The sequence below is a fragment of the Mustelus asterias genome, chromosome 14 (assembly GCF_964213995.1).
Source record: "Mustelus asterias chromosome 14, sMusAst1.hap1.1, whole genome shotgun sequence".
NCBI classification, from domain to species: domain Eukaryota; kingdom Metazoa; phylum Chordata; class Chondrichthyes; order Carcharhiniformes; family Triakidae; genus Mustelus; species Mustelus asterias.
The window spans coordinates 56,670,705-56,696,000 of record NC_135814.1 but is presented as its reverse complement, the minus strand read 5'-3'; positions in this window follow the sequence as shown (position 1 = coordinate 56,696,000).

Genomic DNA, 25,296 nt, shown 5'->3' with positions numbered 1-25,296 from the left:
AGTGTGACTAACAGTGTCAGATGGAGGATCTTCTCAACTCAACCTTCCATTGATTGCAGTTTCGGGGTGCCTCAACAACATGCCCTCTGGAAAAGTGTCTGGATTTTGACAATATTCTGCACATATGCAGACTCCAGAGGTTGCTATCAATTTCGGTGGCATAATGACAGTGGACGTTGGCAGTTCTGCCCACAATGCCACCACAAAATCTGGCTCAATATGTATTGTAACATTCACTTCTCTGATGAAGGGCTTGACCTGATAAGTTGCCTCTGTTCAGGGTTTTTGAAAACTATCCACGATTTGAGAGATCTGTTCGGTTCTAAATTTTTAATTGTGCCATTAACAAGTTCCAAAGCAGGCACAGACTATCAATTTAAGCTGATACAACAATGACAGAAATATTTATACCTGCCAAAGGAATGTTTCAATTCCACATTTTGCAGATTTTCGTCAGACTGAGAATTCAGATGGCTCATGATCCTATTTCCGAAAAGAATGTTTTTGTCAGTTAAAGACAAGGACAGGAAAACGAATGTAGTTTCTTATAGATAGTTGAAACAATCATTCTTTTAAATATAAACGTTAAATGTATATATACTTAAATAAAAATTTAAATCAGCTTTAAGTTACATAGACTCTATTGATGCTTGATTTTTTTATTTCAGTAAGAAGCAGACTACATAAAAAAACACAAACAGCATCTATTTTAAGAGTTAATGTTCCTGTTTATTTCCTATTTATTCTTTGATGTTAAGCTTCAACCAAATCATTTCAAGCATCAACCCTAAAGGTCAGAATTTACAGATTGAAAAACTAAGCAAAAACAAGCAAGGTTAAAAGAAAGCCCGTCCGGAAGCATAAGCTCAGATTTCTGGTTGTAAATTGTTACTAAAATACCCTCTGGATATAAAACTCTGGCAAAAACACACTTTTTGGAAGATGGAAATGTAAACAATAAAGACATTTCTTTGGACAGCCTGAAAACCGACACAACTTTGCCTTTATAAATTCTAATATTGTTCCGTGATGAAAGGTTTAACTTGAGGCCTGAACTGCACAGTAAATTCACAAATCAACATGATTTAGACTGACGATGTTATCATTGCTTATGTCGACGGATGGGAAATCAAAAGTGCAAATCTTCCAAGGTTTTTACTCCTCAACACTTCATGTATTTCAAATTTGGATGTTACTCATTTGGATAAATGTACTTTCTTACTGAGTAAATGTTATGATACTTTTTAATTTATTTAAGGAATACCACTCCCAGAAGCTCTAATTAGCAACAAACCACGTAATAGAAGCAATCACTTTAGACAGAAATAGTTAACTTCTCAGCAGAAAAGAAAGCCCACACTTTTGTATAACACAAATGATAAAGTGCATCTATTATTTATATGCCCCAAATTCCACAATCTCTGGGAACAGATGTTCCTGTCTCTCCCACTGAGCACCAACTTCCATCCCTTGTAAACTAGTTAGGTTGCTATCTTCAAATCAGGATGGTTTAAAATTATTATTGGTGCAGTTGAGTTCAAGTCCGCAGTTAAGTAAACAGCAATAACATAAGTTAAGCTGTATGTATGCCATTCAGATTTTGTTCTCTTGACTTGTTAATGTTACTTTGCCTCTGTAAGAGAACTTGGAGCAACAGAAGCAAAATAACATTGCCTTCCACAGTTCATCCATCCCGAAAGATGTTTATGCACCCCCGCATATAGCATTTAACAATTTCAGGAGTTTTGACTCCTACTGCCCTATTCAGCAATCCATTCTGGGATCAAACAATCGTGTGAAGGACGAATTTACCTTTAATTAGTTTAAATATGCATCCTCCAGTCCTACTTTCACAATATAATTTGATTTTACAAATCTACCAGAACATTTACTGTCTTACAAGCCTCTATAATATCTCCTCTTAGATGCCCAGACTTCTACAATCTTTTGTCGTAAACCAGACCTTGGACCGTACAGAGCAGCTATGTGGTTCTTTTCTGCCTGGCTCCAGCACCTCAGTGTTTTTTGTCTCAATACGCAATACTGAAGGTTTACTATGACCAAAGTACCTACTTAGAGATACCTACTCATTAATAATCTGCATACTAAAGCTGAGTTCAAAATCACTCCATTCTTCATTTTGTTTCTGTTTTCATCTCGCGAGAGAGAACTGAGAGAAACTGTACTCAACATCAGGGTAGCATTCAACCAAGTATGACACTATAAGGATCCCAAGCAAATCTGAGGTCAATGGAAGTAACTGGAAATAGTCTCCAGCAGCTGAAGTCATACCTGAAGCAGAAGAAGATGGTTGGGGATGTCACAAAGCAAATAGGTCAGGACGTTACTGCAGGAGTTACTATGGGCACAAACACTGGCCTCACCATTTCCAGCTGTTCACCTATTTTCTTCCCTCTGTTATGAGGTCATGAGTGAGGCTATTTGTTAATGATTCTTAAAGAGTTCAGCTCTTTTCACAGATCCTCGAATAATAGAGCAGCCCATACCTGCGTTTATAATCCATGCTTGGGTTGACAAGTGGCAGATAATACTGATGCCAGATAATGTGTCAGATCATGAACATTTCCAGTAAGAAAAGGTTCAATCAGTCGCAATCTTTAACAATACAACCATTGCTGAGTGCCCCTGCAACAACAGGGGGGGGGGGTCTCTTTGATAAGTAACTTAGCTGAATGCATCACTAACACACTTTGGCTGCAGTATTTCCAGTCTCATAGAGTCATAGAGGTTTAGAGCATGGAAACAGGCCCTTCGGCCCAACTTGTCCATGCCGCCCTTTTTTTTTAAACCCCTACATTAATCCCAATTGCCCGCATTTGGCCCTCTATACCCATCGTACCCATGTAACTATCTAAATGCTTTTTAAAAGATAAAATTGTACCCACCTCTACTACTACCTCTGGCAGCTTGTTCCAGACACTCACCACCCTCTGTGTGAAAAAATTGTCCCTCTGGACACTTTTGTATCTCTCCCCTCTCACCTTAAATCTATGCCCTCTAGTTTTAGACTCCCCTATCTTTGGGAAAAGATATTGACTATCCACCTTGTCTATGCCCCTCATTATTTTATAGACCTCTATAAGGTCACCCCTCAGCCTCCTACGCTGCAAAGAAAAAAGCCCCAGTCTATTCAGCCTCTCCTTATAACTCAATCCATCAAGTCCCGGTAGCATCCTAGTAAATCTTTTCTGCACTCTTTCTAGGTTAATAATATCATTTCTATAATAGGGTGACCAGAATTGCACACTGTATTCCAAGTGTGGCCTTACCAATGTCTTGTACAACTTTAAGAAGACGTCCAAATCTTCTGTATTCAATGTTCTGATCGATGAAACCAAGCATGCCGAATGCCTTCTTCACCATTCTGTCCACCTGTGACTCCACTTTCAAGGAGCTATGAACATGTACCCCTAGATCTCTTTATTCTGTAACTCTCCCCAACGCCCTACCATTGACTGAGTAAGTCCTGCCCTGGTTCAATCTACCAAAATGCATTACCTCGTATTTGTCTAAATTAAACTCCATCTGCCATTCGTCAGCCCACTGGCCCAATTGATCAAGATCCCGCTGCAATTGGAGATAACCTGCCTCACTGTCCACTATGCCACCAATCTTGGTGTCATCTGCAAACTTACTAACCATGCCCCTATATGCTCATCCAAATCATTAATATAAATGACAAATAACAGTGGGCCCAGCACTGACCCGTGAGGCACACCACTGGTCACAGGCCTCCAGTTTGAAAAACAACTCTCTACAACCACCCTCTGGCTTCTGTCAAGAAGCCAATTTTGCATCCATTTAGATACCTCACCCTGGATCCCATGAGATTTAACTTTATGCAACAACCTACCAATCGGTACCTTGTCAAAGGCAAGGTAAAGACTTGCTAAAGTCCATGTAGACATCAACTGCACTGCCCTCATCTACCTTCTTGGTTACCCCTTCAAAAAACGCAATTAAATTTGTGAGACATGATTTTCCACTCACAAAGCCATGCTGACTGTCCCTAATCAGTCCTTGCATCCCTAAATGCCTGTGGATCCTGTCTCTCAAAATACCTTCCAACAATTTACCCACCACAGATGTGAGGCTCACTGGCCTGCAAGATGCTCTGCAAAATCTCACCAAGCTTTCTTCAACAATACCACGTAGCCCTGTGATTTCAACTATTACAAAAGCAGCAGCATCATGGGAACACAATCACCTCCAAGTTCCCCTGAAGTTATACGCCATCATGATTTGCATACTTATTACCCACCATTCCTTCTTCACCTTTAGGTCAGTGTGCTGAAATGTCTGACCCAACACGACTATGGGAGCATGTTTGCCACAAGGAGTGTGGTTCGTCAAGATAAAGACCCATTATCATGTCCCCAATGCAACTTCGAATGAGCAATAAATGCAGCTACATCTCTAAAACAAATTGCAACATGAACATATGTAAAAATTTCATGGCTGCAAAATTGTTCTCCTTAATTTCACTAGTTTTAGTGTTCCAGGTGTCAGTTTAGGTGAGAAATAGGCCTGTGCTGCTCGGGTCCGCTTATGGCATCGCCCACACCGAGTGCTATATTGCTGAGAGTGAGTGTTATGTGCATGTACTGGAAGTATGCAAATACTGACATCATGACGCCAGCCAGAGTTTAACATTGATTTGATGCTGACTGGCGTCATTTTCAACCTTGCTGCTCTAGTTGACATCCTCTCTTAAACACACAAGACTGAATATGCATTCAGCATGGTATATAGAATCATAGAATCCTACAGTGCAGAAAGAGGCCATTCGGCCCATCGAGTCTGCACCAACCACAATCCCACCCAGGCCCTATCCACATACCCCTACATATTTACGCACTAACCCCTCTAACCTATGCATCCCGGGACACTAAGGGGCAATTTAGAAGGGCCAATCAACCTAGCCCGCACATCTTTGGATGAAGCAACAACATGAAGCAACAACAATATGTCAAAGACAAAAGATTCAAATGTTAAATAAAAATGCAGTAAAGCAGTAAATGTGTGAAAAATCTTTAATCTATTTGTTCATACTTACAATGCCCGGAACCTGTAAAAGATTGGAGCTTTGCATTCAAAAATGTCAGGAGTTGGCTCCAGAAAACTTGGTAATTATTTTCTGCCTTTGGACACGTGCAATCCAGTTCACCATGTTGTCAATCCAGTCAAACGTTGTCAGTTTTTGTATTCCAGTGTGAAATCCCAAAGTGGCTCTATGACCTTTGTAGCATTGGCCATGGAAACAAACGGGATAGCTGATGGACATTCATTGGACTCTTCAGGGTCATTAGCCTCTTTGGGCTCATTGGTTGAAGGATCAATGATTGCATCATCTGTCAGTTTCATCATGCAGCTTATGGCATCATCCACCTCTATGTAAGTTTCCATGGTTGACTTTGCTGGAATTTCCATGCTGGCCTCCCGCAGGCAAGCAAAAATTGCCTAGTCATCAGGTTGGTTGATGGTTTTGCTCACTTATGTGGTTTAACTTCTCTCTGATTGGTCATCGCGGTCCTGTGACAAGGTTCGACAAGTTCAGATTCTCTAGAGTTACCAGTGTGGAATTGTGGCTTATCACTGGCATCGTTCTATGGGATTTGCTATTCTGCCAAGTGGGATGGTTGACAACTTCGACATGACTAGAATTTGTCATCCAAGTTTGACTCATTACGATTTCACTGTATTGTTAATGGTTCCCTCTATTCAGATGCTGTCACTCTCTCCTTTAGATCTGCTGTCATCACACCTCTCTTCCAAAAAAAAACCTTCATACCATCATCGTTGTAAATTACCACTCCGTTTCCAACTACCCTTTCCTCTTCAAAGTCCTTGAACGTGTTGTTGCTTCATCCTTCTCAATCTGTCTAGAACCTTTGACATGGTTGATTACACCATTTTCCCCAGCACCTTTCCACTGTTGTCCAGTTGAGAGCGAATGCTCTCATCTGCTTCGATTCCTCTCTCTCTAATCATAGCCAGTGTATCACCTGCAATGGCTTCTCTTCCTGCTTCCACACCATTACCTCTGATGTCCCCCAATGGCCTACCCTTTCCCCTCTCCTATTTCTCATCTATGTGCTGTCCCTTGGTGACATCATCTGTAAGCACAGCGCTAATTTTCTCAGGATAAAATCCTGGAACTCCGTCCTTAACAGTACTATGGGTGTACCTACACAGACTGCAGTGATTCAAGAAGGCAGCTTACTACCACCTTCTTAAGAGCAATTAGGGATGGGCAATAAATGCTGGCCTATCCACTTGAATTAATACAAAAAAAACCCACCTGCACCAAGGACTTCAGCATGACCTGTTGGCCCATTTCTGTTCTTTCTTCCACATCTTCAAATCTTCTACAAGTAGTTTCAGCCCTTGTTGCAGCCGGAGACACCCAATGTAAAGGGGTTCAGTCTGGCATCAAGTAATTCAGGATACCTGTAAATAGACCTAGCCTCAAATGAAGTTCGGACCCTTGCTGAGGCATATAGTCACTCAGCTGCATGTTCAGTGCTGGCTGCATGCCTCATTTATTCAAATGAAATGTTCTTGGCTGCCTGCATTCACTTTATAACGATATGGGGTAATCAATCATGCATTGCAGTCCCTGCACCCAATTTTGGGGGCTATCAACTTAGGCCCTCCCACCAGTAATAGCAAACAGAATAAGATATTAGTAGGATACCATATTGATCGACAGATGTAACCATTATAGGGTTAATCAGCTCACATTCTAACTTCAGACAGTACACTGATGAAGCTGAGAATGCTGTGGGAATGGAATGTTAAGTGCTGGGCAGATGTCAAGTTGACTATGAAAAGGTGATAAGGAATCAGAAAGATAGTAGATTTAAGCATGAAAAATGTCCTAAGAGATAGGAAAGTGCACAACTGCAAGGCCAGCTTGACCGACCAAGCTTTTAAAATGTCCAGAACAATAAACAGATAGAATCACAGTGTCCATGCATGAGTGTGAGGGATGGGGCTGCGGGGGAAGTGCTTTGTGTATTTACATACTGACTAGAGATGGCAATGATGTTTAACCTTGCATCCCACATGCTTATGTATTAACCTTAAATATTGGATAATAACGGTAAGATACACTGAGAAACCGTAGAAATGCTAAATAGTCTTATAAAGCACTACAGTGAGTGATTAGAGGGGTTAGTTTATGAGTTCCCAATTAATTCTTTAATCATAGTTTTAAATAATAGAAATGTCATGGACAATGTTAGCTTGTTAAATAAATAATATGGACAACTCTCTGTCCCTTGGGTCCATGAGCCTGCTTTGACCCAAAAGGATAAGGGTTAAAGGATTGAAGAGTCTGGGATTGTTTTCCTCAGAGCAGAGAAGGTTAATGGGATCCTAACAGGAGTATTCAAAATTATGAAGGGCTTTGATCGAGAACTAGGGAGGAACTATTTCCTCTGATGGTCGTACAGCCTTTGTCTGTGCTGTAATTATTCAGTGACTCTATTTAAAATAATTGGCAAAAGAGCTAGGGTGGAAATGAGGAGAAATGTTTTCAGAGGATTGTTTAAATCTGTCTATGTACTACCTGAACAGCTGGTGGGATTAGATTCCTCCAGTATTTTCAGAAGGCAATTGCACTAATTTACCGGGAAAAAAGTGGGTTGTGGGACTAAATTGTTCAATTCTTTCAAAACACTGGCACAGGCATAATGGGTCAAATGGCCTCCTTCTGTGCTGTAAGATGATTCTATGATTGTACTAACACTCCAAAGCATTCAAGTAAATTGGGAACATTACTGCTTCCAATACTGAGCCTTAGAGCGCCCCATTCAGTACTTCTCCCTGAAATAACTCCCATGAGGCCAGTGTCTCTTCACCAAATCCAGATTTATTTACAATAGTTAATAATACTCAGACAGGTACTTCCCAGTACAGAGTGTACAACTCGTACACTCCACATTATATGCCTCTGCAGGGCTTCCAGAATAGACAGCATTAACTGCCTCAATCAGGGAGCTAATATTCAAACAGGTCCACCTCGTGGACCTGGTTAAAGTCATTACACCCCTACCCTAAATAACTCCTCTAATGGGTGCTTGTTGCTTTCTACCCTTCAGTCAAGAACTTCTGTGATGCAACTCCTTCCCTTGTCCTTCAAATTGGTGGAAGTCACAGGTTTGGAAAGTATTGCCAAATAAGCTTTGGTGACTTGTTGCAGTTCTGATACACACACACAGATCGCTTGGTAGAGTTTTAGGCTTGTGCATGGGGTGCTGGTCAAGTGGACTGACTTATGGATGATATTAAGCTTCTTGAGAGTTGTTGTATATACACCCATCAAGACATTACCCCCTGACTTATGCCTTGTACATGGTGAAGAGACTTTAGTGAGTCAGACACGTTGGAACAGAAGGAGGCCATTTAGCCATGCAAAGATGTTCTGTCATTCATTGAGATCATGGTTGATCTGCAAGCTAATTTCATAAACCCACCTTTTCCCAATATCCCATAATGCCTTCACGAACAAACCTCTATCAATCAGTTTTAAAAACTATATCAGCTGCCATGTGCAGAAGAGTTTCAAACTTCTAGCACTCTTTGAAAAGAAATGCTTCTTAATTGCACTCCTGAAAAGTTTCTCATAATCCACCCTATCTGTTTCCATTAACAGTTTGAAAACTTTGATCATTTCACCCTCAACTTCCTATATTCCGGGGAATACTATCTTAGTCTGTTTAATCTTCCCTGGTAATTTAACTCTTGGAGTTTAAGCGGCATTCTAGTGAATCTTTGCAACACTTCCTCCAAGACCAGTACATCCTTTCTAAGGTGTGGTGCCCAAAACTACCCACAGTACCCACTATACGCAGCTTTGTATAGATGAAGAGTGACTTCTACACTTGAGCCTGATTTTACCATTTTCATTCCAAGTGCTGAATCCGGGCGCAATTCCGATCCAACTTGGAAATCTGCTTTCTGGCGCCCCCATACGCACTTAGCCTGAAAAAAAATTGAGAGTCTGAATTGCGCTGTGGGCGTGGCTTAGCACGCCTGAAACGATCGGAGCTCTGAACTGCGCATGCGAGTGAGGAAACAAATTTGAAAATCGCGCCCCTGTCCACATCACTGCCGGGCCGCAAAAAGCGGATAAAGCGGCCCGGGAGTGATGGTCCCCACAGACATCACCTCCACCCCTACAACATAACTTTCCCCCTTATCCACCCACCTCCCCCCCCCACCCCGCTACTCAGACCAATTATGACCCTCTGCCCGCTTTCCCCCCACCGATCACCCGCAGAGTGGCAGCAGACCCCCCTGCCCCCCCCCCCTCCCCCCGCCCAGAGATCCATCTGGCCTCCCCCCCAGCATATTTCACATACTCACAGCTCAGTACTTTGACAGTTTCATTAATTAAGTGCACGTGCACTATTATAGCTGTGGAATCTCTCTGCTGCCTGTACTTGCAAAATCCACTGAGGTACATATCCAGGCCTTTATTGAAGTTGTGTAATGAAACATATAGGTGCGTATACAAATAACCGTTGCTTGATTCAACAACCTTTGGAATTGTGTTTAGCAACAGCCAACTTGCAGTAAATTCTAAGCTGCATTTCCAAGTTTAGAAGACAATTTGGGAAATGATAATAAGGTAATTTCTACTTCTTCTGAACTTGCTGGTGTAGGGGGAAAAAACAACATTCATGGCAGGTGAAATACAATCTAAGTAGCATTTATAACAGGAATGATCAGAATTAGAAATGAGATGGGATAGAATCAACTCTTCCCCCCCCCCCCCCACCAGAGAATGATCGGTCCTTCCCCACCCCCACCCCCCCCCCCCCCCCCACCCTCACCACCAGAGAATGATTGGGCCTTCCCCACCCCCCACCAGAGAATGATCGGGCCTCCCCCCCGCGCCCCAAGAATGGTCGGGCCTCCCCCACCGGACAACAAGCTGGCCTCCCTCCTCCCCCCGACCAGACATATATCTGACCCGCCTCCTCCTCCCTCCCCGCCACCAGAGATACATTCTTGGTTAAGTTTTGACCTTAACATCAACTCTTAAAAAAAACACCTATCTTTGTGTCATCGACAAATTTGGACATTGGTTTTCTGTCCCATCATCTAAGTTCTGAATGAATGCAGTGAAAGGTTGAGGCCCCAACCCAAATTCTTGCAGGACACTACTAGTCACATCCTGTAAATGAAAGTACCTGCCCAATATCCCTTCCCTCTCTCTCCTTCCATTTAGCCAATTTCTCAACCAGATCAACAATTTGCCTTCAATTCCATGAGCATCAACTTTAGATTATAGTTTCTTATGAGGGACTTTATCAAGTATCTTTTATAATGCAATATAAATAACATCCACATAAATTCTCCAGTCTGCTACTTTAGCCACCTCTTCAAAATTCTCAATCAGATTCACCAGACATGACCTATCCTTTACAATTCCTCAATATTCCAACAACAGATGTCAGGTTAACAGGTCTTTCGTTGCTGGTTTCTTGAATAGCAGAATGACATCAAATTTTCCAACCTAAAGAAACAGTTCCTGAATTGGGAGAACTTTCAAAGACGATGATAGTTAGGGCAGCTACAATATCCTCACCTACTCTAGAATGGAAACCATTCATACTCTGGAGATTTGTCACTTTTTCATGTCATTAATTTTCCCATTACTGTAATCTTGATTATGTTAATTTTGTTGGGTTCCTGTCTGCAAGTGGAACCCCTAATGGGGTGGTAAGATTTTTAAACTAGTAGACATTAAGGCACTGACAGAACTAGCAGCATTCAGTTAAATGACTTTTAAAATAAGTTTGAGCTAACAAGAAGCAATTTACACATATGAGATGCAGTAAGTGATTCAAACAAGTGATTATGATTGTAAAACACATATGCTGATACTTTGAATGTATATCATTGATTTTAAGGAATATTGTTTGCTTTAGTCAAAAAGCATTTTTCAGCAAGGCATCATGATAAAAGTTATTAGGGCAAAGCCATATTTCGAGAGAATATTTGGACCTTGGTAATATGCAAGTTTTATCAGTAAAGTTTCGGATGGTAGAACATTTAGAACTCTTAATCATATTTCATGAATAGGGTTTATTCACTGTCCGGACGAGATGGACTGGTGCCCAGACATGGGGGGCGATTTTACCATTTTAATTCTAAGTGCCGAATCTGGGCTTAATTCAGATCCAACTTGGAAACCTGTTCTCAGGCGCCCCCATATGCACTCAGCCTGAAACAAAAATCACGAATCTGAATTGTGCTGTGGGCGGGGCTTATCGCACCCGAAATGCTGCTGCTCAGATCGGAGCCTTCAACTGCGCATGTGCAGTTAAAAAAAATTTGAAAAACGTCCCGTCAAATCACTCCTGGGCCGCAAAAAGCAGATAAAGCGGCCCGGGAGCGATGGCCCCCACAAAAGGCGGATAACAGCCTGGGAGCAATAAGTGGGAGCGATGGCCCCCAGAGATATCACCCACTCCCACAACATAAACTGTCCCCCTTATTCACTCACCCCCCTGGCTACCCAGGCCGATCGTGACCCCCTGCCCCCCTTCCACCCCACGGATCGTCCGCAGAGTGGCAGCGGACCCCCCTGCCCCCCGACCAGAGATCCATCTGGCCTCCTCCTCTCTCCACATCAGAGAATGATCAAGCCTCCCTCCCCCCCCCCCCCCCCCACCAGAGAACGATCTGGCCTCCTTCCTCCCTCCTCCTACCCTACCAGAGAATGATCAGGCCCCCCACCTCCCCCCCCACCAGAGAACCATCTGGCCTCCCTCCTCCCCCCCACCCCACCAGAGAGTGATCTGGCCTCCCTCCTCCCCCCCACACCACTAGAGAGTGATCTGGCCTCCCTCCCCCCTCCCCCCACCAGAGAATGATCGGGCCTCCCTCCTCCTCCCTCCCCCCCACCAGAGAATGATCTGACCTGCCTCCCTCCCCTCCGACCTCCGATCTGAGTTAGAGAGCCACTGGAAGCTCTGAACTTCTTCAGAAGCTGGAGCACCCGAAACAGACCTTTGCCGAGCATGTCTGTTTCACGCCGAATCTGGACGGGTGAACGCGATGGTAAAGGGGGAAATGCAAGTATGATTGGGCGTCCAGCTCATTAAGTCAATTTAAATGCATGCAAATACATTTAAATTGACACCGTGCCCGTTTCGGATACAGTTTTGATCGTGGCTATTTTCGGGCCTTGGTAAAGTGGGCATCTGCGCAGACGCAGGCGCGGATCGTGCTAATCGCCTCATACCCAACTTTACCAAGATTTCATGCCCAAAAACGGGCGCAACGCAATGGTAAAATCGGGCCCATGGAGTCACAAGTTAGTCTGGTTAAACAGTGAACTTTAAGGGAACCCATGGGAACGTTTATTTGAACTCTGGACTGAGCCTCTTAGGCTATTAGGCAACCGGGCAATATGGTCAGCCAAGACAGGAGTCAACTTCCTGATTTCACGGACTAATAAAATACAATTATGCTGAGGGGTAGAATTTGACTGGCTAAATATTAGACATATATTATTGTTGATTTGTGTGTCCTGAAGAAGATTGATTTAAACTTACTGAAAGGTGGGAACGATTGATAAGAAAAAACTATAATTGATCTGTTTTTGATAGTATATGTTAGATTCATTGGAGAGGTTTTGCTGCTCTATGTCAGAGCTACTTAACCCTTTGATGAACTCCTGGCAGCCGCTGGTTAAAATAAAGTTACATCTTTGTACAGAGAACCTGCCTCGTGAGTCTTGTATTGTCTAAACTTTAGGCAGTATCGGTCACCTCGGGTACCCCATTAACACTGTCCCTGATTCAATAATAGTTTCCTTGTGATGTTTGGCATGTTAACTTCCTCCTCTCCTATAAATACTGATGCAAAACAATTATTCGCCGTATCTATCATTTCTTTATTTTCATTGACAATATCACCATTGTCAATTTTCAAGAGTTCACACTGCATCCGACAATCCTCTATTCCTGATGTAATTATAAAAAGCTTTCTGTGTTGGTTTTGATATTTCTTGTGAGTTTCTTTTCATACTTCCTTTTTGTAGATCTTCTTATCTACTTTGTCACCCTTTGCTGCTCTTTGAAATTTTTCCGGTAACTAGGATGTTTGCGAGTCTTTGCAGTTTTACGTGCTTTCGAGGTCAGTTTTATGTTGTCCCTTACCTCTTTAATTGTCCATGAATGTATTCTTTAGAAAATAGAATCCTTGCCCTTTAATGTCTTTTGGTTTCAATATTAAACCAATACCCCACCTGCCTCTTCAAATGTACATAAAAGATCCCATGGCACTACTATTAAGAAGAGCAGGGAGTGATTCCTAGTGTCCTGACCAATATGGAACCCTTGTTCAGTATTATGGATTATTTGGTCATTATGATATTGCTGAATGTCAGGGCTTGCCATACATACATTGGCTGCCACGTTCCCAACATTAAAACAGGGAGTAAATTCCAAACATACCTCACTGGCTGTGGAACACTTCATGTTCATGAAAGGTGCTATATAAATGCACAGGGGAATGGGCAGTAGCATATAGAAGTGAAAAAAGAGGAATAAGGTGCATTAAGAACATAAGAACATAAGAAATAGGAGCAGGAGTAGGCCATCTAGCCCCTCGAGCCTGCCCCGCCATTCAATAAGATCATGGCTGATCTGAAGTGAATCAGTTCCACTTACCCGCCTGATCCCCATAACCCTTAATTCCCCAACCTATCAGAAATCCATCTATCCGTGACTTAAACATATTCAACGAGGTAGCCTCCACCACCTCAGTGGGCAGAGAATTCCAGAGATTCACCACCCTCTGAGAAAGAAGTTCCTCCTCAACTCTGTCCTAAACTGACCCCCCCTTTATTTTGAGGCTGTGCCCTCTAGTTCTGGTTTCCTTTCTAAGTGGAAAGAATCTCTCCACTTCTACCCTATCCAGCCCCTTCATTATCTTATATGTCTCTATAAGATCACCCCTCAGCCTTCTAAACTCCAACGAGTACAAACCTAATCTGCTCAATCTCGCCTCATAATCTACACCCCTCATCTCCGGTATCAACCTGGTGAACCTTCTCTGCACTCCTTCCAAGGCCAATATATCCTTTCGCAAGTAAGGGGATCAAAACTGCACACAGTATTCCAGCTGCGGCCTCACCAATGCCTTGTACAGATGCAGCAAGATTTCTCTGCTTTTATATTCTATCCCCCTCGCGATAAATGCCAACATCCCATTTGCCTTCTTGATCACCTGTTGTACTTGCAGACTGAGTTTTTGCGACTCATGCACAAGGACCCCCAGGTCCCTTTGCACAGTCGCATGTTGTAATCTTTTTCCATTTAAATAATAATCCAATTTGCTATTATTTCTTCCAAAGTGAATCTCCTCGCATTTGCCAACGTTACACTCCATCTGCCAGATCCTCGCCCACTCACTCAGCCTATTCAAATCTCTCTGCAGACCTTCCGCTTCCTCCACGCAATTCACTTTCCCACTTATCTTCATGTCGTCAGCAAACTTTGTTACCCTACACTCAGTCCCCTCCTCCAGATCATCTATGTAAATAGTAAACAGTTGAGGCCCCAGTACCGATCCCTGCGGCACGCCACTAGTCACCATCTGCCAACCAGAAAAGCAGCCATTTATTCCAACTCTCTGCTTCCTGTTGGATAGCCAATCCCCAATCCACGCTAACACCCTACCCCCAACTCCGTGTGCCCCAATCTTCTGCAGCAACCTTTTGTGAGGCACCTTATCGAATGCCTTTTGGAAATCCAAAAACACCACATCTACCGGTTAAGGGATAGGAGCAAACTAAAAAAGACTACAAGGAACAGAAAGACAGGTGTGCATGGTGAATAAGGTTGACGTGTTAGAAGCACAAATAGTTGTGTGGAAAGATGATATAGTGGCAATAAGGGAAACATAGCTTAAAAATGGTGAGGTCTATGTACATAATATTTGTGGATACAAAGCGAACAGGAAATATAGGGAAAGATAAAAGGAATGTGGTATGACAGTACTGACTGTTGAAGACATTGTATTGTTGGAAAGAGGGGTATTCTTAAGGGGGTAAGGGCAGGATCCATTTGGTTACAGTTGAGAAGCAAAAAAGGTCACACTATTAAGGATATTCTTGTTCATTTATTTTCACCATAGCTTTAGTGGGGCCATTGGCATCATCTTGTTTGTACTCCATAGGGGTATTCTATTGGTCTCCAAATAGAGAGAGAGAGATTGAGGAATAAAGCTGCAGAGAAATCACAGAGTTGTATAAGAATATAATTTCCTTAACCAGTATGTTCTTGGTCCAATGAGAAAGGAAACGTTGCTAGATCTGGTGTTCGGGAATGAGATGGGCTAAGTGGACCAATGTCTGTGGAGAAACACTTAGGTAAGAGTGATCAGAACATCGCAAGGATAGGGTTAGTAATGGGAAGAGCAAGGACCAATCTAAAGTAGAATTTCTAAACTAGAAGTGAGATCAATGAGATGAAAAAGAATTTAAACAGGGTACAACAGATCCAAAGACTGAGAGGAAATGGTAAGGGAAAAATGGATGATATTTAAGAAGGATGTTTCAGATACAGTCAAGGAACAGTCCAGCAAGGATGAAGGTTGGGGATCAAAGCCAAGACACCATGGCTGACAAGGGAAATAGAGAACATGATGAAATAGAAAAAAAGTTTATGATGCATGTCAGATGAATTCTTCATGTGAGGAGCAGGTATTATACCAAGCATAATAAGATGAGAGGGGCAGTGAAGAGGAAATTAAGACTGGAAAAGAGAGAATAGAAAAGCAGGTATCATAAAAGGGAACATAAAAATCTATATTGGCATGTAGCGGGTAGAAATAGGCTGGGTAAGGCCTATTAGGGGCAAAGAGGGTGAATCCTCTCCTTGCTTTCACTGCTTCAGTACACTGTGAATAGGCTGCAACAATGGCAACTGTTTCTGAGGAGAAACCCATGATGGGTTCTCCATTCTAAGGCCAGCTAACAGTTGGACAACATTTATAGCGTTCTTACTCACCTGGCAAGTCAAAGATATCTCCTCTAAGGCACAGGATTTCACCGTGGACAACCAACCTCTCAAATGGGCCTTAACAAAGGCTGCTTTTTAATCTGCACCTGAATCACCCAATCCAAGCTGGGTCCACCTCCCACCCCTCACTACTTCCAAGGTTACCCAGCTCCTAATAGAGGGATGAAAGGATATGGCATGAAAGGGAAAAGATGGAATTGCGTGGGATGGGATGACATGGTAGGGATGGCATTGAAGGAATGGATGAGCTGATGGAGTTTGATTTGATTTGAATTGATTTATTATTGTCACATGTTTTAGTATACAGTGAAAAGTATTGTTTCTTGCATGCTATACAGACATAGCATACCATTCATAAAGAAGGAAATGAGAGAGTGCAGAATGTAGTATTACAATCATCACTAGGATGTAGAGAAAAATCAATTTAATGCAAGGTAGGTCCATTCAAAAGTCTGACAGCAGCAGGGAAGAAGCTGTTCTTGAGTCGGTTGGTACGTGACCTCAGACTTTTGTATCTTTTTCCTGATGGAAGAAGGTGGAAGAGAGTATGTTCGGGGTGCATGGGGTCCTTAGTTATGCTGGCTGCTTTGCCGAGGCAGTGGGAAGTGTAGACAGAGTCAATGGATAGGAGGTTGGTATGTATGATGGATTGGGCTACATTCACGACCTTTTGTAGTTCCTTGCGGTCTTGGGCAGAGCAGGCGCCATACCAAGCTCTGATACAACCAGAAAGAATGCTTTCTATGGTGCATCTGTAAAAGTTGGTGAGAGTCATAGCTGACATGCCAAATTTGTTGTTAAAACAAAAGATACAAAAGTCTGAGGTCACGTACCAACCGACTCAAGAACAGCTTCTTCCCTGCTGCTGTCAGACTTTTGAATGGACCTACCTTGCATTAAATTGATTTTTCTCTACATCCTAGTGATGATTGTAATACTACATTCTGCACTCTCTCATTTCCTTCTTTATGAATGGTATGCTATGTCTGTATAGCATGCAAGAAACAATACTTTTCACTGTATACTAAAACATGTGACAAATTATACTAATTTGACGGCAAATGGTTTGCAGATTTCTGCTGGTTAGTCATATTTCTGAGTCTATCAAATAGTTGGTATCAAAACATAAATAATTTGTGCCTATATTCTGACAGGTAGTCTTCATTTCAATCAGAAATATTTCAGAGTCTGTAACGACAAATCTGTTCCACAGCTATAAATGGTCATCAAGCCTATATCTGATTTCACAGTGAGAAATGGCTTGACTCAGACAGTTCTTTATCATATTATGGCATTTTAAAATATATTTGCTGCTAATTCCTTATTGTTTGTGATCACTTGTTCACCTATTTCTGTGTTCAATGTCTCTGTGCATTACAATTATGAACTGTGTAACAGATTCAGAGAGTAACTACTATGAGCATTGGTTTTTAAGAGCACAATATCCATGATAGGGATATAATTATCAGAAGTTATATGTAATTTCAGAATGACAAGGCAGGGTGCAATGATTTACCAGATCAGTCTTGATCTCACTGGATGGCAGAGCAAACTCAATGGGCTAAATGGCCTGTTTCTGCTCCCATGTCATATGGTCTCTGTTCTTATGGCCTTAAAAAATCATTGACCATAACTTGCTTTAACCAGGAATGACTACCAACCTATAAGGGTAAAAAGCAAGGAAATGATTTGGCTGAGAAGAGGAGGTTACAATGAGAAAGTACAGGCTAAAAAAAGTTATCCCTGTTACTGTCTTGTTCATAGATGCATTTAAAGACACAGATGCCAGAGCTGAATAAACTTCACTTATTTTAAGCTCTGGTCTAAGTGTCCAATGGGCCATTGGGTTCTGGATCTATTTCAACTTGTTACAACTGCCACCAACAGCAGAAACCTCATTCTCTGTGATACTTCATTAATAAGAAGTTCTCCATTCTGGACTGAATGATGCTTCACTGTTTCAGCAACCAGCCAAAACTGCTGTGTTTATCTCCCACGGTGGTTGACTGGAGATTTCAAAATTGGGAAATATTAGAATTCCTTTATTCACTAAGTTCATTCATTATAACAGTAATTAGAAATGGTAGCTATTTCCTGTCATTGAAATGGTGTTTTATAAATTCAATGGCAGGAAACAACTGTCTGCCAGCTATTTGGTTATCAGGCATTAAAATACTGATGAAAATTTTAAAAATTTGGTTTTCCCAAACACACAAAGCAGAAATTTAACAAATAAAGTAACAAAGGCCCAGAACTTCCATTCAATGGGAGGATAGCAGGAGATGTGTTGTGAGACCCCAGATGATGTGCAATGGGAGTCCCCGCCACGTCCGGAAGTACCCACACAAGGACTGCCCGGGAATTGCCCAGGAGGTTAAACTTCCAGTGAGAAATTCCCCTGCATTCTGAATCATCCAGTTTAAATCAGAGACTTTCAATTGTTCTAACTCTCTTGGCTGAATAGTTACCCAGGAAATGTTAGAAGATTAAAGCCACTTTGAACTCCTGGGTAGCTATGGTACTGATGGCCCAACCCCCACTGGAGCCCCCGCAACCACCTGACACCCCTACAAACACCCACACCCCAACTACTTCTCCACCACCAACGACTACCCACTCGACCCTTAACCCCAACCCACCAACTACCCTCCTGGCTCTAGACTAAACCTCCAATCCCTCAACTAACTCACAAACTACCCCCCAAAATACACATTAAATCTCCCTTCTTTCCCAGCACCCCCCGGCCCCTCCTTACACAGATCACCTGATGGCCACCCAACGCCCTCTGACCACCCAACCACCACACCCCCCCAATTACCCAACCCCTTCCCCCAATCTGCCTCACCACTCACCCACTTAAACACATACCTCCTCCCTGGCTTCTCAAAGTGGCTAGGACTTTTAAACTATGGCAGATAATGCTGTAAAATGGGGGTGTGCTTTCACTTTCTCTGGTGCAGCTGTCCTGCACTGGAAAGCCTCCCAGTGCTGCCCTACACTTTACTCACCGTACCCACAGCAGAAGATTTCTCAACAATTGATCGACAGGGGACCTCAAACCCCAGACTCAGAAAAAGGAATAAATCTGTCCAGAGAGAATTCTTTGTGGGCATCTCTGCTCCTTCATCACCTGAGCAGTGCTCCTTCATCAGGTGGTGAAGGAGCAGCGCTCCGAAAGCTCGTGATTCCAAATAAACCTGTTGGACATGAACCTGGTATTGTGAGACTTCTTACCGTGCCCACCCCAGTCCAACACCGGCATCTCCACCTAAAGGGAGAAATGGCAGCCGATGGATGTTTGACAAAATTGTGCAACAGATTTGATTGATTTATTTTGTGGCAATTGCTGTTTTCTTATTATTGGCTCTGAAAAAATGAAAGCAAATTGGTTTGCATGTTTTATTTAACAACTATAACTTGCGTTTATAATTAAGCATCTTTAACATTGTCAAATGTTCCAGGGTGCTTCATAAGTGTGTTATCAACCAAGATTTAATACACTTATATCAGGACAGGGGCCTGGTCAAGGTAGTAGGTTTTAAGGAATGTCTTAAAGGAGAGGAAAGAGGTAGAGAGAACGTCAGCATAGAAAACTGACCGGACTGCTACGTGTGTGTGGAGAGTGAAAGGGAGACAGAGGGAGTGGGAGAGAAAGAGAGTGTGAAATTGAGAAGATGATTGAGACCAATCTCAAGCAGGAAAAATCTCATACAAAATGGACAGCTTGAGCAAGTATGGAAGTAGAACCAAATGCAGATGGCGTGGGTGCTTTTAATTCTATTCCTGTAAAACTATGTTTTGACGACATATTCATAAACTGATGCAACAGTGACTAAACTCAAAAAATACACTGTTGTTTATGAAGTGCATTGGGATGTCCAGAAGTCATGATAGATGCGAATGTAAATCTATTTTCCTTTTCTCATGAAACTTATATCACATTGTGTAAGTTAAAATAGTCAAATGGCAGGGCAACATGGAACACAAAAGTCAATGTATGATAAAAATGTACTAGGCAGAACATAAGCACAACATTTTAATAAAAAAACAGGAGACAAAAACGGTGGAACCTCAAGCTTACTGGTTTAGTGCTGAAGCTAGCCAAATGATATGTTGCGGAGCTGGACAAATCTGCATTGAGTCTGTTTTCAAACAATGGCATAGCCCATGGTGCGATTGTTACTTCATATCTTAAGATCACAAGTAGGTGCACTGTGGTCAATGTAAATGCAGTTTACTTTCCAGGGGTAGTCCTGATCAAGAACTGGCCTGGGTTTGTATACTTTTGATCTTCATGGCAGTCCTACTTGTGAGTACAATATATTTTTTTTTGCTTTATAATCAGGTATAACTTCAATAAATCTTGAAAGTAAACTTGCCTTTAGAGTGGAGGTCTTGTATTGTGTCAGTCCAATACACATTTCTTTTCTTTTAAGAACATAAGAACATAAGAAATAGGAGCAAGAGTAGGCCATCTAGCCCCTCGAGCCTGCCCCACTATTCAATAAGATCATGGCTGATCTGATAGTGGTTTAGTTCCACTTACCCGCCTGTTCCCCATAACCCTTAATTCCCTTATTGATCAGAAATCTATCTACCTGTGACTTAAACATATTTAACGAGGGAGCCTCCACTGCTTCAATGGGCAGAGAATTCCAGAGATTCACTACCCTCTGAGAGAAGAAGTTCCTCCTCAACTCCATTCTAAACTGACTCCCCCTTATTTTGAGGCTGTGTCCTCTCGTTCTTGTTTCCTTTCTAAGTGGAAAGAATCTCTCTGCCTCTACCCTGTCTAGCCCCTTCATTATCTTATATGTCTCTATAAGATCTCTCCTCAGCCTTCTAAACTCCAACGAGTACAGGTCCAATCTACTCAATCTCTCCTCATAAGCTAACCCCCTCATCTCCGGTATCAACCTGGTGAACCTTCTCTGTATTCCCTCCAAGGCCAATATATCCTTCCGCAAACAAGGGGACCAAAATTGCACACAGTACTCTAGTTGCGGCCTCACCAGTACCTTGTACAATTGCAGCAAGACCTCCCTGCTTTTATACTCCATCCCCTTCGCGAAAAAGGCCAACATTCCATTTGCCTCCTTGATCATCTGCTGCACCTGCAAACTGAGTTTTTGCGATTCATACACAAGGACCCCCAGGTCCCTCTGCACAGTAGCATGTTGTAATTTTTCACCATTTAAATAATAGTCCATTTTACTATTATTCCTTCCAAAGTGGATAACCTCACACTTGTCAACGTTATACTCCATCTGCCAGATCCTCGCCCACTCACTTAGCCTAACCAAATCTCTCTGCAGACTTTCCGCATCCTCCACGCAATTCACTTTCCCACTCATCTTGTGTCATCCGCAAACTTTGTTACCCTACACTTGGTCCCCTCCTCCAGATTGTCTATGTATATGGTAAACAGTTGAGGCCCCAGCACCGATCCCTGCGGCACGCCACTAGTCACCAACTGCCAACTGCCAACCAGAAAAGCACCCATTTATTCCAACTCTCTGCTTCCTGTTAGATAGCCAATCCTCAATCCACGCTAACACTTTACCCCCAACTCCGTGTACCTTAATCTTCTGCAGCAACCTTTTGTGAGGCACCTTATCGAACGACTTCTGGAAATCTAAAAACACCACAGCCACCGGTTCCCCTCTGTCAACTGCACTCGTTACATCTTCATAAAACTCCAGTAAATTCATCAAACACGACTTTCCCTTCATGAATCCATGCTGCGTCTGCTTGATCGAACCATTTTTTTTCAGGTGTCCTGCCATTTCTTCTTTAATGATGGATTCCAGCAATTTCCCAACTACGGATGTTTAGCTAACCGGCCTGTAGTTACCCACCTTTTGTCTACCTCCTTTTTTAAACAGTGGCGTCACATTAGCTGTTTTCCAATCAGCCGGCACTTCCCCAGAGTTCAGCGAATTTTGATAAATTACAACCAACGCATCTGCTATTACTTCTGCCATTTCTTTCAGTACCCTGGGATGCATTCCATCCGGGCCCGGGGACTTGTCTACCTTTAGTCCCATTAGCCTACCAAGCACTGCCTCTTTAGTAATAGCAAACATTTTAAGCACCTCACTCCCTACAGTCCCACGACCGTCAATTTTCGGTAAGCTATTTGTGTCCTCTACCGTGAAGGCCAACACAAAAAACTTGTTTAAGGCCTCGGCCATTTCCTCGTTTCCCATTATTAAATCCCCCTTCTCATCTTCTAAGGGCCCAACATTTACTTTAGCTACTCTTTTCCTTTTTATATATTTGCAAAAACTTTTACTATCAGTTTTTATATTTTGTGTTAGTTTAGTTTCATAATCTATCTTTCCTTTCTTTATCGCTTTCTTAGTAGTTCTTTGTCGTTGTTTAAAGCTTTCCCAATCTTCTAATTCCCCACTAGTTTTGGCCACTCTGTACACATCGGTTTTTAATTTAATACTCTCCTTTATTTCCTTAGTTATCCACGGCTGGTTATCCCTTTTCTTACATTCCTTCTTTATCACAGGAATATATTTTAGGATGGGAATTTTAGGATGGGAATGGAGGGATATAGTCCCCGGAAGGGTTGGGGTTTTAGTTCAGTCGGGCAGCATGTCAGTGCAGGCTTGGAGGACCGAAGGGCCTATTCCTGTGCTGTAATTTTCTTTGTTCTTTGTACATGCAGACTTGTTTCAGCTTGTGTTACTTACGTCTATGTTCCCTGGTTTTCCCCAATCTATCCAATTCAAATTGTACATCCTCATGAACACAACTAATCTCGGTTAAAGACCTTAATTAAATTTCCCCAGATTCTTGGGCAAAGAAAGACAGTTCCCAATGGCTGAAGATTTGGTTTCCCTTTATGTACAGAGTTGTCTGTCATTCAGAGTGAAGCCAAAAGGATTGGTCAATAAGGAGTGTTGCAGGGTAATCAGAAATAAGGCTATGTGATGAAGGGAGGGTGATAGATCTGAAACTACATATATACTAGCTTTTCCAAGTCGCTCTATGCTGGCTGCCAGTAAATTTTATATGAGATGAAGGATTTATCCTGCAGCAGTTGTTACACCATCTCGAGTGCAATAATCATTACCTGTTTCTTGGTGAAAACTGCCACCTAGTGGACTTTTCTGGGTTTGTAAACTGAAAATGCACTGGTTACAAAGGGTAACTTCAGATCTCTGGAGAGTCGTACGCTAGAGATGCCCCAGCAAATGGCCTGGGGGTGCGGGGGGGGGGGGGGGGGTGTTATCCCTCTCTCTCTGTCTCTCTCCAAGGCCCCTTTGCAAAGAATTAATGGGAATGGTCCAGGAAGTTTAAACTTTTGATGGGCAATTGCCCTGCACAGTGAACCATCTGATCCTCTGACTTAAGTCAGATATTTCAGATGCTTCCAACTGCCTTAGCAGAATAGTTACACAGGAACAGTTAGAAGAATTAAAACCACTTCCAACTCCTGAGTAACTACAGTACTGACAGCCCCCATCCCACTATGACACCTCACCAGATTCCTACTTTCCAGTGGAAGTGTAAGCTGATGGTTTAATTTCCCATCCACTTCCAGCAAAATGAGGTTAAAGCAAAGCTGCTGGATAACTTGGCGGGAATGATCAGCGGAAAATCAGCTAGCAAGACAAATGTAGGGACATGAGGGGGAAGGAGACAGAGGCCGGAAAGGCTGGAGTATTTTTTGGCGGGGTCCAGGTTGCATCATAGGACACCCTTCTGTATATTTAAGGAAGGACACTGCTGGCTTTGGGTGGACAGCTTTACCCACTAGTCCAGAGTATGATGGATATCTGAGACAACATGTAACCAGTCCAAGTCGGGCTCTGCCGAAGGGTCATCCAGACTTGAAATGTTGGCTCTATTCTCTCTCCACAGATGCTGTCAGACCTGCTGAGATTTTTCTGCATTTTCTGTTTCTGTTTCAGATTCCAGCATCTGTAGTAATTTGCTTTTATCTTGTGTAACCAGTCTATCACTGCTTTCATCTAACATTCTTGACATTGCTCTTTTTCCATCAAATCGAGTGAAATGGGATCACTGAAAATAAGTTCAATATCGTATAAATGGTTGGCATTAAAAAGAAAATAACCCCGTGGCATTAAAGAGCCAGCTGCTCTCATATCAGAATGTGACCAGCATTTCCCAGCCATTTAAAATAACACTGTATGGGGGGCTGGGGTAAACACAGTAAGGAGTCTAACAACACCAGGTTAAAGTCCAACAGGTTTATTTGGTAGCAAACGCCACTAGCCTTCAGAGCGCTGCTCCTTCGTCAGCTGAGTGGAAGATGGGGGACTGGGGGACATGCAAAATTTTCCCATTAGCATACAGGGAACACGCACCTAAAGCAGAAAAGCAATTCCGGATTTTCACACTCAACGGCCAGAATTTTACACAGAGATTGTGGTCCCACCCACCAGCTGAAAAGTCAGGGGCATGCCACCTCTCCACTTGGCTGGGTCGCCCCACAACAATATAATGGCTGTTGGCCTGATAATTGGCTCAGGCCAAGACCTCCGCCCACCCCCAGGAAGAAATACTGCTCTAAGTGCTGTCAGCCAATCAAATAGCCAGCAGTCCTCTGGTCCCTGCAGTGCCATTAGAACTACAGGCAGTCTCCAATACCAAGGAGCCAGATGTTGAGTTAAGTCCAGTATTTCACTGGGACCAGGCTGGCAGGCCCTGGCAAGGGAGTTGAGGAACCAGGGTTGGGAGGGAGGTCAGGGTTGGGGCAACATGTTGGGGGGGGGGGGGGGGGGGGTACAGTGGGATGGTGGGTCTCGTTTGGCCACAGGGTGCCTGAACAGTGGGACAGCCTCAGCAAAAAGCCTGCCAGGTGGTGTGACATGGATACATTCTACCAATGGTAAAGTACCAACAGCGGTAGAAGGAGACCCTTAAGTGGTCATTAATTTATCACTTAAGGGTCTTAAACACCTCAATTAACTCAAGGCAGGTGGACAATTCAACATTTTCCCAGCGGAGGTAAGTAGGCAAAAGGCATAGCAGCATTGTCATAGCACCCGATTTGACATCCCTCCACCTGCCAGTCAGGGAAAGTGACCTTTTTAGGCTCCTTAATTACATTAATTTGATTGGCTAGCTGCTACTTACAGGTTGCTATCTGTTCATAACCTGCTCCTGAGCCTGGCCAAACTCGCAATCAACAGGTCCAGGCAATGGACAATCGAGGGAATCGTCCAACCTGACAGTCTGCCCTCTG